At 43.6% G+C, this 16259-nt stretch overlaps 1 protein-coding gene across 1 annotated transcript in view; it reads right to left on the reverse strand.

Annotated features, from left to right (window-relative positions):
• KLHL32 (kelch like family member 32) overlaps positions 1-14067 on the reverse strand; it is a 229614-nt gene extending 215547 nt beyond the window's left edge. The window contains exon 1 of the mRNA XM_024759311.1: positions 13868-14067. The gene's annotated coding sequence lies outside the window, so the exon portion shown is untranslated. The remainder of the gene's footprint in view (positions 1-13867) is intronic.
• Positions 14068-16259: the final 2192 nt, after the last annotated feature.

Here is a 16259-nt window from a genome sequence, read left to right on the forward strand (position 1 = left end):
CTAAAAGTGCATTGAGGTGATGGCTGCACAACTCTATATACACAGACTAAAAATTATTAAGCTGTGCACTTACAATGGGTGAACTTTATGGTCTGTAAATTCACTCTCAGTAAAGCTGTTCCTTTTTTTTTTTTTTTTTGGAACAGAGAAAGGTTTATTGCAGGGCCATGCAAGGAGACAGTGGCTCATGCCTTAAAAAGCCCAAACTCCCCGAAAGCTTTCAGCAAATCCCATATATAGGAAAGATGAGGGAGGGGCGTGGTTAGTTGTTGCAAAATTTTTGGTTTCAGATCCTTTGTTCTTGAGGTCAGGTAATGATGTTCCTGTAAATGTCCACCAAAACAAATGTTATTCTCTGTTCTGACAGGAAAGCGCAAGGTCCCGAGGCACAACTTTCACCCTCAGAGGTCCAGGTCCTTCCTCACAAGAAGGGGGCCCCCCCGCTCAGGCCAGCTACCCTGTCCGTGAGCATTCATCCAGCACTCAGGCTGGGTCCTCCCACCAGTGCCCAGGCCCAGATGAAGAGGCAGATCTTAGCTGGCAGTGCCTTCAGGGTCAGGTCCCCAGACCCTACCCAGAAGTCATCACTGAGGGAGTAAGGCACCCAGGATCCAGCTGGCCCTCAGGCTCCTCAGGCCACCCAAACACGGGGGTAGGGGGGTATGCCGGGTCCTGCAGACTGCAACCCATGCAGACTGCTACTGCCACTAGGTCGCAGAGGCAGGGACAGGGGAGAGGTTCGCGTTGCCCAAAGGCCTGGGCCCACTCAGTGGGTGGCCATGGCGAGGGCTCTGGAACTCTGCAGGACACAGCCCCCAGCCTTCTCCCCAGGCCCCCCGGCTCACCCGCCAGCCAGAGGCTGGAGGGCCTACAGCAGCAGTCCCCAATCTTTTTGGCACCAGGGACTAGTTTTGCAGAAGACACTTTGACCACAGACCGGGTTGGGGGAGAGTTCAGACGGTAATGCAAGCAATGGGGAGCGGCAGATGAAGCTTCAATCGCTCCCTTCTGCTCACCGCCTGCTGTGCGGCCCAGGGCGTGGTAACTCCTGGCCAGGAGGACCCAGGGGAGAAGGCTGCAACCGGCCTCTTACCGCACTCTCTGCCGCGACAACCACCACTCAGCTGACCGATGGCCCAGCGGGGCCTCTAACCACCGCACTAGTGGTCTTGTGCTAAGTAATGGTCGTTCAGGTGTGTCTGCTAACAGCTGCGTGCCACCTTGCCTCTATTACAATTCCTCCCTTTTCTGTGATACTCCTCAATGTTGAGGAGCAAATGTGGGTACGTCTTGGGTAGAGGGGTTAATCATAAACTCAGTAGAGGAACTGGGTTTTAGGGGGACTTGGTTTCAACCTCCAATCCTGTTTCATCCTTCACAAATTAGCAAAGCTGTTCTTAAAAAGTGATGAGAGCTATGGAGAAGGGACAGTAATACACGGTAAGGAGTTTTCGTTTTAAATAGGCGATCACAGTGGACCTCAGTGAGAAGGTGACATTTGCGCAAAGACCCAAAGGAGGTGAGGGAGGGAGCCTGGGGACAGCCAAGAGGAGGAGAGTCCAGGTAGAGGAAGCCAGGGACGACGTGCGCAGGTTCTAAAGTAGAAAAGGAGGCCAGTGAGACCAGGGCAGGAGTGGACAGTGAACAGTAGAAGGTAAGGACAGAGGAGGACAGGAGGGGATAGATGGTATAGATTGCGTTGGTTCTCGGGATGGAATCTAATGCAGTTTTAAGCTAAAGACTAAGGTGATCTAACTCAGCTTTTAAAAGGATCACCCCAGCTGCAGTACTAGGAACAGTCTCTGGGAAGCAAAGGAGACCAGCCGGGAATCTGCTGCAGTAGTTTAAGCATCAGCTGGCGTTGACTGGGGCAACGGTGGGAGCAGGAAGGTGGTCAGAAATGGTCAGATTCCAGGTATATTTTGAAGGTAAAACCAAAAGAATTTCCTGACTGCTTGGATGCAAGCTGTCAGAGAAAGAAGCAAGGATGACTCCACGGTTCTGGGCCTGAGCAGCTAAAGATGGGGAAGCTCTGGATGAGGCAGGTTTGAAGGAAAAAAATTAAAAAGCATGTACTGGGAACTTTACTACTAAACTATATCTGCCAAAGTCACTGCACATAATTTTGGTAACATTCTTCCAAAGGCCAATTCGACTCTAAGGTAGGTTTCCTTCCAACATGTTCATTAGTTGGGGTACTTTAGGGAAATGAATTGGCCATGCAAAATGTAGAAATGTTTATTTAAAATTCTGATTCTTGGCCTTTTTATTCTTAGGACTGCTGAACAGCTTATTTTCTTACAACTTCTTAATTATGCTTCTAATGACATTAGATTTAACCTGCCTGGAAAGGTCCTGCTGTTGGTCCAAAGTGAACCAACAGAAAAGAGCAGTGACACCAGTGAGAGTCACTTATCCCTCAGTGATTCTTTACTTAAACAGAGCCACTGAGCTGGGAAAAGGCCCAATCAATGAATGTTGGGCTATGTTAATGAACTCCATCTCCTATAAAAATATCAGTGTTAGAGCAAAATTCATGAAGTGTCACAAAGAAGTGCCAAAATTCAAGGTCAATCTCTCTTGTGAGTTATTTCTCCTTAGAAGAAGGCTCTCTAAAGAGATGAAGGTAGAAAAGGTTAAATTCCTATCTGTAGATTTAAATAATACCTACTCTCATTTCACGATGTAAAATACAGATTTTTCTTTCTTGCACTTCTAAATTTATATGTGTGTGTTGGGTTCTCGCTATTTATTCTGCACATCTGGCCACCGGACTTCTCCATGAGATCATTATCATTAATACACGAGTTAGAAATACACATTAGGCTCAGCAGCTGTGCCCAAGGCCATTACTTCCTCTCATTTGGCACAGATGGCCAAAGAGATGATTTTGGCAGACGAGCCAAGTGCTAGCCACCTAATGAAGCTGCAGTCTCAAAACCAACTGATGGTAAATGCAGTTTTAAGTTATCCTCACGCACTTCCCTCTCCCTCCCTCTCTCTCCACTGCTCTCATCCTTGACACAAAAAGCAGAAGAAAGAGTACACCCTAACTCTAATTTGCCAAAGCTCTAAACACACCATTTCATCTGATTCTCCAAGGAGGCAAAGGTAACTCAACAAAACAATTCCAGTTCTAACATGGTCATTCTTTAGGTCAAAAGCCTTTTTTCTTCAACTCAAAAATAATCCTGCAAAAGGGATTAAGCTGGTTTGTACCTAACTCAGTATCAGAGAAACCATCACAATAGTCATAATAATGATTAAACGAACACGGACAAACAAATATAAGTATAGTATCTGCCCTTCTTTCATGTACTCACACGCCTTAAAATGACTTCTCTTAAAACTATAAGTAGGCAATATCCTCACCATGCATAACTCTCTTAGATTGTAAAGTTCGCTTATAATTTCATAAGCTGTTTAATGGCAAGGTTTCTTTTTCTCCTTATCTGTATGCTGGTGCTTAAGAGTTGCACATCTCCTCAAAATGCCTGATATTCAAATGTTTTGATGCTCTAAGATCATGATAGTGAAGAAGGTCATGAAATTCCCCTCAGACATAAAAGACGCACATACATAGTCACACTCTGTTTCAGCCAGTTTGAGGACAGAATATTAAATTTAAAAGCCTATTAAAGACCTACAAAACACCCTCCAAACCTTCCCTAAAATAAAGAGCAAACGACAGTTCAAAATTACGGTTTCTCTGCTCCCGGAGAAATCCTGCTGTAAAGATCTATACTATCCTGCCACAGTCCACTACAGATAGACCCTGTTAATCAATGACTCACAGGACTTTATCCACAGTAGAAACTGTATTCTCCAGTTGGCTTATATAATGCCATGTAATCACCATCAACACTCTAAATCTAAAAAGGTATAAAAAAGCATCTGATTTTATCTTGTGCAGAAATGTCTATTTTTTTTAATCAATCAAACTGCTTCAATGTTGGGTAATACTGCCATGAGGGTATTTATAAAGATGCTCTCTGCAGTGATTCACCTGATTACTTGTACACAAATCTGAGTGGAAAATCCTAACTTCTGTTTCAGCAGTGAAGATGTTAATCACACATTACGACTCCTATCCAGAGCACTTAGTAAAGAATCGCCTGCAATGTTTAAACGTCCACTGAATATCCATAGAGTTGGGTGACCTCAGAACTTATTTACCTTGCTCTTTTTTTTGTTAAGTGTGAATGGCAAGAAAACTGAGGCCCGGATCCAGGTGGCACGGCGGGTCCCTGGGAGGGAGGAATAAGGAGCAGAGTGTGTGCAGGTCACGGTGCTCTTGACCTGCAGCTCGGGGATTAGACCCACCAACAGAATCACTCGGGAAGGGTGTTCTAATACTCAGGGGCTCGGTACCAATACAGATTCCAGCACAATAAATATAGACTCCAGGAATCTATATTTTTAAAACAACTCCAGGTCCTTCTGAGGACCATCTCTTTACAGAGCCTGCTTGCAACCTCTATAGAACAGTGATCATGTATGATTTTCTAAAGCAAGGCTCCAGAACAGCCAAACAAATCAATAATGGAGCTCTTTAGTACAAACAGAGTTTTAAAAAATATATCTAATTTTGTTCTCATGATTCTTACTATTATCCCAGTTATAAAGGAGACTCGGCCACAGAGCTCCCGCGGCAGAGCTGGAAACTCAAGGACTCTGACTCCGAGGGCCCTTGTTCTCCCGATCTGCTTCATTGCACATGGCCCCCAGGCTCACCTCACGTACAGAAATACAGCCAGTGAGGGATTTTCAGTTCTGCTCTGGGACCCAAGCAACCACACGTGGGAGCAGTCTTAAGAAAAGGCCTTATCAACACTGGCACTGCCCTCAGGAAGCCTGAAAGTTGGCCTGAGAGGGAAATGTGGCTCGTTCCTGTGAGGATCCTCTTTCCTGGCTGAGATACTGATGGACGCTGTGCCACCATATAGAAAAATCCTCTCCTGAAACTCAATCCGCTCCCATCCCTGAGGTCAACCATGAGGTTCCAGATAAGAAGAGACAGAACTAAAAAAGTTCTTGAATCAGTGATACCTGGGCTTCTTATTTTATTTATTTATTTATTTATTAACATCTTTATTGGAGTATAATTGCTTTACAATGGTGTGTTAGTTTCTGCTGTATAACAAAGTGAATCAGCTATACATATACATATATCCCCATATCTCCTCCCTCTTGATCCTCCCTCCCTCCCTCCCTATCCCACCCCTCTAGGTGGTCACAAAACACGGAGCTGATCTCCCTGTGCTATAGGGCTGCTTCCCATTAGCTACCCATTTTACATTTGGTAGTGTATATATGTCCATGCCACTCTCTCACTTCGTCCCAGCTCACCCTTCCCCCTCCCTGTGTCCTCAAGTCCATTCTCTACCTCTGCGTCTTTACTCCTGTCCTGCCCCTAGCGGGCTTCTTAAATATCTTGCTCTATGGCTGGTTACTGTCCAACACAGTTGATGGGCTCACTTAATGTTGAGATGCAAGAGGTCCTCTTTCATCCTTGCCTCTGGCTCTTCATCAATCAACACATGAATAAAGAAAAGGAACAGAATACCAATAGCTGCTGAGTGAGGCACTGCAAGTTTGCACATGAGCCAAGAATGATAGCAACAAAATTCTTAAGCAATCATAGGATATGGTTTTACAAAAAGAGATCAATATAGAGGAAGTAGCAGAACTCCAAGAATACAGTGCCCAAAAAGAAAAATACAGTAATCAAGGTACACATTGAGGAGGTCTGGGAATTTCATGCCCCATTCGGACAAGGGGTAAAGTATGTCCTTATTTACAAAGGCAATACATAGCTAAACCACGTAACTGACTCTTCCTGTCCCAATTCCACACTTATCAAACCCTGAGCCACAAAGAGACAAGGTGCTGGCCAATGAGCTCCACCCACATCTGCAAACTCTTCAGCAGTTACGTACATCAAATGTATCAATATTCCACTTTAAAGCAACTGAAAATATGTAGTGACAATAAATTCACTACAGACTTCTGGAGAGCAATATTGATAGAACAACATGAAACACAAATCAAAAGCTGACAACTCTGTGAAAGATAACAAGGTCAGAAAAGGAAATTTAACCATAAAACCCCACGGATGACACTAAGATTCACAAATTAGAGTTTCAGTAAGAAGTCAAGTTAAATACTGTGTAGAAAGGCCTTAGGGCTGTGCACGAGTTTCTCAAATGACATTTGATCAATTCGGAAGCCCTATCTTTAGATGATATTAAATACCTTCAAGAAATGATAAGTAGCTTTGACCCAAAGCTGAAGAAGATAAGCTGTGTCCAAATTAAATCAGATTGTAGGTAATTAATGTTTCCACAGAAGAAAAAACCAAAACCTTCATTCCATATTTCTTTAGGCTTTGAATTCTCAAAAAACCAATCAGTCATATCAGCTCAAAGACATCAGGCTGAGAAAGACTGGTGAATCTTTGCAGCTGAAGGGTTATTGGATTGTATCTATACTACTGCCTATCACAAAAACAGCACTTTAAAAAAAAGTCTCCTGGGCTTCCCTGGTGGCGCAGTGGTTGAGAGTCTGCCTGCCGATGCAGGGGACACGGGGTCGTGCCCTGGTCCGGGAAGATCCCACATGCCGCGGAGCGGCTGGGCCCGTGAGCCATGGCCGCTGAGCCTGAGCGTCCGGAGCCTGTGCTCCGCAACGGGAGAGGCCACAACAGTGAAAAAGGCCCGCGTACTGCAAAAAAAAAAAAGTCTCCTTTCAGGGAGTGTCAAACAGAATAGATGAGGAAGCAAGTCAAAGAGAGACTCTATCAAAATAAATCTCTTCCATTTGGATATCTACCTCAATTGTGAATCTAAATTTCCAAAATAATAACCACAGCTGTCACTTGGGAAGTGGTTGAGAATATGCTCATATTAAAAGACTTTTTTTCCTTAGTAATATGATTTTGTAACTTTGCTGTTGTGTGAATTAGATGCAAACACAAGATGTGGCACTGATGTCATCTTGGCTACCATATTTTTCATCCTGGAATTCAAACCTCACTATAATAAATATCTACTATATACTGAATCTTTTTTTTTTTTTTAATTTTACTATATTCTCTTCTGGATTCGCAGAGAGTAAAGACATAGGTAAAGGATATTCTGTCTTTGACAAACGATCACAAATTTAACATGAGCAATTCCCTAAGCCTTTCTTATTTTAGGTATCTAAACTAATGTTACTTACCAACTACTAAACATATATCTGAATTATTATACTACAACATATTTAAAGAAACACTGAAATAAATAAATACATACATACATACCAGAGCACATTTAGCACAAGAAACAGTCTTTTCTATAATGAAGTGCTTTGTAATTCGCTGTATGATAAAAACAGAACTTAGCATGGTATATAGGCTCCTAAAATTTACTGCTCAGACTACCTTCCTATAAATGTTCTTTGTTATCACTACTACAGAAGTCAACAGTGTAGTAGGCTGCTAGTAGTTCCCACGGCTGTCTGGGTTACCCCAAGCCCAAGAGCGGGGGGGTAACCTTGAAAAAAGTCAGGACACACTAACCTCATCTGCACTCCTCAGTCATCAGAGAACCAAATGATATCAAAAAAGCGAAAGATTACTCTGCCGCTTGTGAAGATAAGGACTTGCTTGGCAGGGGCGGGGGAGGGGACAGAGGGTGGTACAGAGAAAAAAAGAAATAGATTTAACTAGGAAGTATTCTCTTTGGGAAGACTTTAATCCTATCTGACTTGAAAGTGAATTTGAAGAGTTTTTTCTTTGAGCCTGGGGAGCTCTTGACCTTTTCATAAAATTTACATAATTCAGCATGAAGGGAAACCCCTAGTTGAATAGAAAGATGTTGGCAACTAGAACTTGATCTCAGAGAAAGGTTAGGAGGTCTGTACCCACCAAGTAATAGATGCTGCTTTTATTAATCCACAGGGGACACAAGAGGCAGCTTTGTGCTTTTTACAGATGGGGACCCCTGAAGAGATCCTATAATAGGGCCCCAGTGAGCTGCCTAGACAGGAGAAAACTGACCCTCCCTCCTTTTCCCTGTGGCTTCAGGAGTTGCAGAAAAGAGGGGGAAGGCTGGCCAGAGCCTCTGACAGACATTAACCCCAACATACACATTCCTCTCCCCAGGAGAGCCCACCTAAGCAGTCCACTGCTCACTCAAAGCTGCATTACACAAAGAGGCTAGCTCCTCGCTAAGGCTGGCGGACCAGATTAAGACATTTTACATGGGACATACAATTTAAGTGAATTCTATCCTCATGTTGAGGAAGGCAAAGGTAGGAGGGAAAGGGGAGGCAAAGGGAAGGAATTAGTGAGTACTGAGATTTTATTATGCACTGGGCATTGTGCTAGATGTTTACTATGCATATCTTATTTAGTCTGAGAATAGCCCTGTCATCAAGGTAATAGAATTCCCATTTTACAGATGAGGAAAATGAGACTGAGGGGAGATATGTTAGCTCGGTCCCAGAGCCAGTACCAAGATCACACAGCCAAGAAGTGTCAGGTTTGGCATTCAAATCCAGGCTCCAAGGCTGTGCCACGCTACCGTGCACACAACGTGCAAGAACTGGAAGAACTAAAACTTATAAATAATAAGGCTTCTAAGGAATGATTTAAAATGAGGCACCAGAACTTGTGTCATAAAAAATTGCAAAATGCCTCCTCCACTGCTCTTGGCATCTGTCCCATTAGCATTGACTGTGTTCCCACTGAAGCGATCAGCTTGGATGGGACTACTTATTCGAACAATATCCTGTATGCCAAACAGGCTGTGCTGGGGAGTAGGGGGATTATAGAAAAGTCCTGCTTCTAAGTAACTGGAACTAGCTCATCTGGCATGGAAAGTAGACTATATTATACCTCAAACAAACATGTAGGAGAAAGTCAAGAGTCTACGAAAACTGCCAAAGATTTTCCTTCTTCATTTAAAAATCATCTTATCAGTCAGTTAATTCCAACCTTGTAAAACTCTTCTAGATAAATTTACAGCTTTCAGCGCTTTCACCATATGTGGAATTAATCTGACTCCAAGTCAGGTTTGCAACTGTTATTTTTTTATACATAGTTCTTCTTAAAATCTCATCGAAATTTATAGCGCCGTATGTCTAAATCAAGTTAAATTAAATGCATTAGTGCATCACAATTCGCATATGAAACATGGCAAGAGCAAAAGAAGTATGAAGAAAGTTGAGTGCTTCTTCCACCTCTTAGCTAAGATCTCAGCAAGAAGGGTGTGAGCATGAAGGACCCTATCAGAATCACAGAACCAGGGAAAAGATGAACAAAACGAATTTCATCTATTTATTCCCAATAAGTGGGAAAGCAAGATGTTCTGGGATAAATTCTCAAGTTCTACTCTCCAAACTGGAAGAAATTCTGAGATAATGGGAACCAGATACAGAAGGAAGGAAGGGAGGAGTAAGGCACTGCCTGACACAGAGACAAAACCAGGTCTATCTCCACTGTCATCAAAAGCTCTGTTTAATAAGAAAGAAGGGCTCCTAACATCACGTGTTCATAATATTTTCCATTACTTGCCAAATATATCTGTGAAGAGCAAATCATCACATTGGCTTATACTGTACTTGATGGGAATTAAAATCCCTCCAACTTCAAAGCGAACTCCTGTCATGCCAAATGTCCTCGGTGCTAGACTCTAGCTGGCTGTCATGTTTTCTATTTTATTTCATCCTGTTATCTTGTGCCCATGATTCTAACAGGCAGTTCTCCCACCCAGTCATTCCAAATCTAGTACTTGAATCCAAGTCTAACTTCCACTTACTTGTCACATTTTTTATTTCATATTTCCACCCAGGGAACAAAAAGTTGACCCAATCAGGATCAAGAGTAGAGGACATTTATCTGTTACTAAAGGCTTCTCTCTGGGTGTGAGTGTAGATTTCCAAACAGCTAACACACAGCATACATATCTCCTCACTTATCCCACAGATAAGAGACTTCATCAAAGGTGTATCTAACATTAAAATCTCTATCTGCAAGAGCCTCCCTAACCTCCAAGCCTGTGACCCTACGAAAAGAAAATGTTTACACTGATATGTTCTTTTCTCATCTAATTTTCAAAATCTCTTTCCCATTTCTAAAACTCCAGGTATTTGTCCACTCTAATTGCATTCATGTAAAATATCTATACATGCTTTCTTTCCACAGAAAAGTGAGAAGACGAGAGGAAATTATGTGCCAGGTATTAGATGTTAAGAATACAGACACGCCGTAACAGTTACTGGGTGTTTATTGTGTACCAAACTCTGCATAGAGAACTTAATACTTGGTTCATCCTTAGCCTTATGTTCAGTCTTTTAGAGGAATCAGCACTACACTCTCTGGATTCTCCTCTATGTCTACAACTGCCCTCTTGGTCTCCTCCACCATCTTGTCTTCCTCCACCCCCTCCCTACAACCCCAGTTCCTTCTTCTTGCTGCACTCCAATTGGAGATCATTCCCACAGCCTGTGTCATCCCTTCGGCTACAATGATGAACTCATCAATATCAGAGATCATGTACATTATCCTCTCAGCTCACAGTTCCAACTGACTGTCTGGCAGAACCTTCCATCTTTTGATCGAGGTCCAGCATTAATACTCCTCCTACACAGGATTTACCTGACCTCCACAGTCAGAATATTTTTTTAATTTTTTTCTTGTATCTGTGTTTCTGTGGGATTTTGTATCTCTGTCGTAGCATTTAACACACAACTGCCTCAAAATCACAATTATATACATGTCTATAACCTCCACTAGGTAACTGACAGAGAAGAGTGGGTATGAAGTGAGAAGAGGGGCTGAGGTTTAAAGTTTTCTTTCACTGGTCCAGTTTAACATCACGTAATCTTGGATGCTTCATCTGTCAAATGGAAATAACATGCTCACTTTATAGGGATGTTGTGAAGACAATATGGAAAGCAGTTTGCAGGTAGAAGGGGCTGGAAAAGTAGAAGCTGCCAGGAACAATATGTTTGTTTGCTTTGAATCCTTAAGGGCAGAGATGTTATCTCCACAACACCCAGCCAGGACTTTGTTATATTAGTATTGACTAACATCTTCACGGCTCTTTTATTAGATGTGCAACACATTTCCAGGAATTGAAAACTGGAATTTATCTATTTATCACTAAAGCCTCCTTCCAGAGGATGATTTTAGAATAACAGAACTATTAGAAGCGACTGTCCAAGTGTTGGTTCTTTCTTTTTTAATGAGACCTATTTGGATCCACAAAAGAAATGATGTAAATAAAATAACACTCCTTTCTGACCACCAGCTCTGCTTCAGTGAAGTCTACTGACATCTTTGTAGTTTAGTAGACACAGAAAGTGGCAGTCTCTCAAAAATATTTGCTTCATTACAAGATTACTTAAGGAGTATTTTCTCTGCCCAGGGTCCTGGAATCGAACGTCCCTTTGAGTTTCCAGTTACATTTTTGTTCCTATTCTGTGGTAGGTTTTAACTAATTACCTAAAGCCTTAATAGGAACTTTTCATTGAAAGGTTCAGGATGCTCCTTTTTTCTGACCAACTTTCTATTCTACCTCTTCCTGCAATGATAGGTACCCGACTGAATTCTCCTATACTTCTTAGCCCTACGCGCAGAACAAATTGTTACAAGCATGAAAAGTTTTAAACTATAAATGCTTTTGCTTCACCAGATTCAAAAATTCCTCTTTTGGAGCACTTCATGCTTTCATTTTCTCTGAGATGTGAGAAAGAGACCTAGGAACCCTCAGGAACAAACCTGGACCTGTTTATTGGATGTTGAGCATGTCTGTTAAGAGATTTTAATATCAAAATCAGAAAACTCCCAATCACTCTCATAATGATGGATGTATTTGTTTACATCAGTATTCTGTTAGAGAAAAACAGTTTAGAATTGAATGAGACCTCACTAGTTATGGATTGCAAACTGGTAGGCCCCAGGCCACTCGTGGCCCAGTTACATTTTTAATGTGGTCCTTACAGTTTTTTAAATTAAAGACACTTAAAATTTAAAAATCTGGAAGTTTCTTTTTTTTCTTGAAAAAAAGAGAACCTTTTAAAGCCAGGGTGGCAACAACCAGCAACAGGCAAGTAGGAGCTGCCCCCTTTACAGTGGTTTGCATGTTCCTGCCATAATCCACACCACCTCTCTCCCACGTGTTTCCCACTGGGCCTGCTCCAGTCCCTTACCTTGCCTGTCAGACCCCTGCACACACTGGAGAAGCAGACACAGGATTTTTTAAAAGGCAAAGAGCCTGGATCCAAAAAGGGCTTTCCCATTTACTAGCTCTGTGACCTTGAGCAAGCTCTGAGTCTAGGTCCCTCAGCTTTAAACTGAAGATACTTCCTTGACCTCACAAGGTTGTTATGGGGATTAAAAAAGAAGTGTACAGAAAGTACTTTGTAAACTGGAATATAAAATGTTTGTCATCTTATTCATTTCACAGCACCTGCCCACCGTCAGTAGCACAAATCCCCTCCACCTACCTCAGTTATGATCGCTTCCCTTCTTCCTCCTATAATTACACTCTGTATGACACAGTTTAAAATCTAAATAAAAACAATTTGATATATTTCCTGGCCTCACTTAATAAAAGGTAGAAAAAAGGAACAAATATCAAAGGAAAACAAAATGAACTGTTGAATGCCAGTGGGTCTTTACTAGGCCATTTCTCTTTGTAATGAAGGTATGAAGTTAGTGCAGAGTGTAATTACTGGACTGCAGATCTCTCCAAGTGCTGTGTGATAAGTTCACCCATCAGGTGCCTGAGGCCTAAAGGTGAAACTGACAGCCCAGTTCCTAAGGGTTCCTGTGAGACAGACCTCCTCTTGGGCCTCAACAGTGCTCCAGTAAAGGATCCAATCTATCAGAAAAAAACCAACAGGATCTAGAAAGCTGGGCTTCCTTCCTCTCTGCATTTTAATATAAGCTCTAAAAGCTTAGAATCTGGTGTATTAACCTATGGCACACATTTTATATCTATATCTACCTACATATAGATATACATCAAAAATCAATAAGAGACTTGAAAGAAAACAGAATCTTCTCAGAAATGGGCAGAGGTGCAAAAAACTGCACTCAAAGAGTGATGCAGTGGATACAGAAATGTTAACAAAGATGTATGCTATGAAAGCTATCTCCTTACATTAGGAATTCACATATGTATTCCTGTTCTGGTCATTTTACAACAGAAGATCATCCTTCTGTGGGGAACCATAATTAATTCATCTTCTGCTTTTAATGTTAAGACAATCACGCCTGAGTGAACTGCAAAATATACTGTGGAAAGAGAGGGGAAGAAGGGATTTTAATTGGAATCAGCGTTCTTTATAAGATCACCAAAATGGGAGTAATTTATGATTCAAGACTCAATCCGTTGAAAAATCCATCTGACGAATCCTTTTTAAAGCACTCCATACAGTGCAATTACCGCTTTTCTTGAAGTTGAATGAAACCGTCGCCTGAATACAGATTAACGAATGCCAAATTACCACAAGGTCCTCAGTGTGCATTTCACTTTTAAAAATCAAGATAAATAACAGCATCATTTAAGAAACCAGTTCTTTCAACAGACGCCCCAAGGCTGATGTTTAAGCAAGTCTCCTTGGCAACCAAGGAGCAAAGTACATCTTGGGCTACGAGGAAGGGGAGAAAAGGGGGAGCAACTCCAGGGCTGGGTAGAATAAGTAACCGGGAATAGTAATTGCTCCCGCTAGACGACGCTGCTAGAGGCTGCATGCCCCTGAAATTTCAACTCCGGTCTCGCCCCCACTGGCTCACCAGCAACCTCCCACCCTCTCCCTCCGGTCTGCAGGCACCAACCGCGAACAGGTTACAAGGAGAGAGAGACTAGCTTACCCGAGGGGGTGAGCGGTCTCCGGGGTTACGTACCCGAGGCGGCAGCGCAGGCACCGGGCTTTCCCTGATGCACAATGGCCCTGCTTCGCCCGACGACGCGGAGGTTAAGAGAAACCGCAGTAGCTTCTCTCTGCCGGTTTGGGGATGCAGTTGTGAAGAGCGAGCGCGCTAGCGCGTGTGTGCGCGTGTGTATGTGTGTGTCCGTGAACGTGTGTGCGAGAGTGTGTGTATCAGTAAGCGTGTGTGTGTCTGCGCGCTCCCGGACTCTCCTGCAGGGAAACAGTGTCTCCTAGTAAATGAAAGCAGCTGCCAGCCCCGCGGGTGGCGCGTCCAGCTCGCTCTGCTCTAGGCAACAGCGTCAGCCAGGACACGCACCTCGCCGGAACCGCGCGGGCTCAGACAGCGAAGGGCTCCGCCCCCTCCCGCCTCCGGCGAGCCAGCGCACACGCACACCCCGCCCCCTCCGCCGGCGAGCGCGCGCGTCCCACCCCCGCCCCCGCCGCCGAGGAGGCGCGCACGCCGGACACCCCCGTCCCGCTCCCGACGGCGCGCCAGCGCGCGCGCCCGCTCTCCCCGGAAGCCGGCCTCCTCCACGACGGCCCTCGTTTGCTCTCCGGCACTTGAGCTGCTGCCCGCTGGATCGCTTGCACCGCCTGCAGCCTCAGCTGCGGCTCCTCCTGTGACGACGGAGGTCCTGGGACCCAGCCCGCCTGTTCCCAGACTGCCTCCCAGGGCTGGAGAGCGACCTGCGGGAACAGACGCCGTGACCCCAACTTGGTGTGGCCGCGGGCTCTGGCCCTCTGCTTCCCTCCCCCGACCCAAATAACTTGTAAAGTTCAAATTGCTCCTATTCCTAGTGGCCCCTTTACAGGACCGATGTCGTGGCCCTCCTTAGGATAGCATACTTTATGGTACTGTCGAAAACGGCTTTCTGGTAACCTTAAGAAATGACAAGGGATCTCCAGGGATGGATGACGGAAGCCCTGAATCTGAGGGATGAGGAAAAGTATTTGGTTGCAGCTAACTCAGCATCAAAACTGCAAACAGACAGCAACCCCAGAATACCACCATTAAATTACGGGGCCTGGCCCACTCGTGTCACTTGCGGGTCATTCCTGTCATTCCCGTGTAAAACATCCTTAGAAACGCAAACCTAAGCAAAGTGAATAATTTTGATAGGTGAAAATATTAAATATTTCACTTTTGAATTGAAAACCTTGGTCCGATGTGGAGTTATGCAACCTGGTAAACATGAAATGAAACTCTAAATTGGAGTAAGCTGTGTTTTGTAGGAGTTCGGGGTTTAAAGTACTAGGAAGATGGAATTTCACAGAATGTCAAGTCCCTTCTCTTGCAGGTGTGTTCTTCCACAGTTGGGCTAGGAACAGTGCCCTGATCTATTTCAGGTGTCCCTAACATTCTCATTAGTCTCAAATCAGTAGTTCAGCATGTTTTCCACTTTCAGACCCACAAGTTTTCTGGCCCTGTCCCCCCCCCACCCACTCCCTTGGGGCCCATCTGGCTTTCAGTGCTTCATTCCCATGGTCTTGGTATTTGGACTTTAGACCCTCAGTCCTACTTGTCTAGAAGTCTGGACACCAAGATAGGCACAGGGAAAAGAATGACAAACACCTGACTACAAACATTAAGTGCAGTGTCATTTTCTAGAATTTTTCATAAGCAGTTTTATATGTTTTATTAGGTGTTGTTTTATACCACAAGATCAAATGTCGAAGAATGTTTGAACCCAAAATACTGACAATGACTTGGTGTCAATAAATAAAACATTCCCTTAAGATTCATAAAGTATTTGTCACTAAAGTGAATGTACTTAAAATTTTAAACCCCATCTATAAGGATTAGATTATCTGTTTGTTTAGAATAAACAGAAGCTATTTATCAAAAACAAATAGAAAAGCAAAGAATATAACAGTATTTACACAGAAAAAAATATGCCACCAACTCACCAACTGTGTGACTATGGAAGGGTTTCTTACTGCCCAAGCTGGGTCTGTCTTGTTCATCATTGTATTCCTACAAGCTAGCACAATGCCTGTCACATATTAGGGGCTCAATAAATATGGCTGACACATAGATACTGAGGATTATGTAAGAAAATATACATTAAATGTCTAGTAAAATGTCTAGTTCCGAGAGGCAATTTTTTCCCTGTATGACTCCTTAAGATTGATTTAAAGCATAGTTTTATTTTAATTAAGAAAGCCTTGGGCTTCCCTGGTGGTGCAGTGGTTGAAAGTCTGCCTGCCGATGCAAGGGACATGGGTTCGTGCCCCGGTCTGGGAAGATCCCACATGCCGCGGAGCGACTAGGCCCATGAGCGATGGCCGCTGAGCCTGCGCGTCCGGAGCCTGTGCTCCGCAACAGGAGAGGC

Source organism: Neophocaena asiaeorientalis, unplaced genomic scaffold (assembly GCF_003031525.2).
Source record: "Neophocaena asiaeorientalis asiaeorientalis breed wild unplaced genomic scaffold, Neophocaena_asiaeorientalis_V1.1 scaffold505, whole genome shotgun sequence".
Taxonomy (NCBI): domain Eukaryota; kingdom Metazoa; phylum Chordata; class Mammalia; order Artiodactyla; family Phocoenidae; genus Neophocaena; species Neophocaena asiaeorientalis.